The sequence below is a fragment of the Penaeus vannamei genome, chromosome 14 (assembly GCF_042767895.1).
Source record: "Penaeus vannamei isolate JL-2024 chromosome 14, ASM4276789v1, whole genome shotgun sequence".
NCBI lineage: Eukaryota > Metazoa > Arthropoda > Malacostraca > Decapoda > Penaeidae > Penaeus > Penaeus vannamei.
The window spans coordinates 44,550,670-44,553,169 of record NC_091562.1 but is presented as its reverse complement, the minus strand read 5'-3'; positions in this window follow the sequence as shown (position 1 = coordinate 44,553,169).

Sequence of the window (2,500 nt, the reverse complement as noted above, 5' to 3'; positions counted from 1 at the left end):
AGGTGGAGGGGAAATCAGACAGTTGAGTTTTTATTTTTGGACATAGGAAAATTTTGGACATTGGTTAGGTGGAGGGAATATCAGTTGAGTTTTAATATTTAAATCTTTGGAAAATTTGGACATTGCTAAGGTTAGGTTAGGTTAGGTGGAGGGAAAAATCAGACATTTGACAGTATTGATTTTTGGACCTTTAAAAAATTGGGACATTGGTTAGGTTAGTTTAGGTGGAGCGGAAAACCAGACATTTGACAGTTCATTTTTGGACCTTTGAAAAATTTCGACATTGGTAAGGTTAGGTTAGGTGGAGGGAATCATTTGACAGTATTGATTTTTGGAAGGTGAAAGAACCACGGAAATAGTGCCAGTGCCAACCCCCTTAAGTGAAATTTATGACAGTTTTTGAAGGATGTGTTCTTATTTTAAATATGTCCATATCTTAAAGGTTAGGTTAGCGTCCACCCACGCTATGACATTAATCATGGGTCATGTCATTAAGATTATCACATACTGAAGAGCCTCCCTCTTGTGAGGTGGCCCTCCAGAAAATGTTTGTCCTTGTTGAGGCGGCAACCAGCCACCGTTTTCAGGACCTTCAGCTCCCTCTCGCAAGTGAACCGGCTGCTTGGTTGCCCCTCTCCTTCCTGGGGCAGGATACCCAAGAGAGCCTTAAACTCAAAGCGCGCTGGAGGCCTTCACTGTCCTGCGGCGAATTAAGTCACGGCCCGCGGAGGGCGCCGTATCTCGGACTTAGCTGTGTATACACAAACGTTTTTTTTTCCAGCGCCTTAGTCCTTGAACCCTGTACCGCCACAGACCACTCACGGCGTCGGATCTTCAGTGGCCAATCACAGCTGCTGTTTGAGACGGCACTTAGGGAACCTTGACCAATTACAAGCCGTAAATGCTAATCAGCTGAGTTTGTAAATAGCACTGTCCAGTTCGTGGAATAATGAAACTGTTTAACTTATATGTGCTACAATTAGTAACACAGAAATATATAAGATTCCTAATAAAAAGAATGCTCTTCTTAATGGAATGAAATTTAGGAACGAAGTATTATCTCTTCGAAAGCAAAATCTTTCTCGAAAAGATGAATAATATTCTAATAGTAATATTAGCGTTTCACTTTCATAAAAATTGCTACTCTAACAAATACTACTTGGAAAAAGTTTTACAGTCTTAATTACGTTTTTATATGTATTTTTTCTGTAAATCATCGTGATGTTCACTCACCTGCAAACTAAGTTCGTAATAATGAAAATAATGACATTAACAGCAACAACAATGAAGACATATAAGTAAAAGCACTATGATAAAGTATTGTAGTGAAAAGCTTAAAAATAAATTGACGATTAGGACAAAATATGTTAGATGTCAAAAGTTGTACAACATTGTATGTTAGTGCAAATGTTGAAGAGAAAAGAGCAAGCGAACTACGAAGGCCGTGCAGGACTAACTCAACGCCAGCCTTTCATCCTCTCATCACAAGTGTCACACTAAAGAATGAGGACAGAAGAAGGTGATGAAGAAGAGAAGGAAAGGGGAAGAAAAAAAAGTTGACCTGCAGAGCTTACATCTTGCCTTATGAGGACCGGCATCCATACGTTCGAGCCAATGTCTGTTAAGGTCTTGTTCCAGCCAGGCATAGAGAATTTCCTCCCAAGGCCCATGTTAAAATCTAGACTAAGGAAAAGAAATACATTTAGAATAAGTTCGCATATTTACTGTCACTCGATCAAGAATTTTGTCCGTTTATATCCCAATTTGTATTACGCAATATGAAATGTAATAGTAAAATTACCTATACTAATCAGTATGTGAAAAATTTTGGAAAGTTAAGAAATGCTGAGTGCTGTGCATTAGGAACTCCCATTTCTTTTAATTGGCTGAAATATATGTGTTGCGCAAGTTTATAGGAATGTCATATAAAAAAAAAGTTAAATAAAGATATACAAGCAAACAGTGATCGCATTTTGTCTTTGACAGTAACCATAAAAGATAAAATTTCGATCAGGCAAACTTTCGGTTCGCTAGAATGCGAACTGTGGTCAGCTAGTTCGCAGTGTTTCCTTACCGCGTTTTTTGGTTCGTATAGCAGACGAAAATTGTACACATCGGAAACGCTGCTTCCACGGAGGGTGAATTGTGAAAATCCAAGAACCGACTCCCAATACGTGGGCTGTATATCTCGTTCAGTCTATTGAAATAGGAATTTCTCGCTTTCAACTGTTATTTGTCATATACTTTTTTCTTTCTATTTGTCAATGAAATGTAATGAAGTATATGCGTAGGTGTAGACGAAATTATCATGTCAACCCTATCAAGTTCACCCGGAACTTGAGTATTTTACAGAAAGAGGAAGTATCTTGAAAATGAAAAACATGGTCGTATATTTCATATTCTTTTATGTCAATGAATATTCATCAACTCCTGAATATCTTTTCTTGCGGCTACCATATGCTAAATAAGAAAGAAAATATGTCCGATGCACTAAGACCGT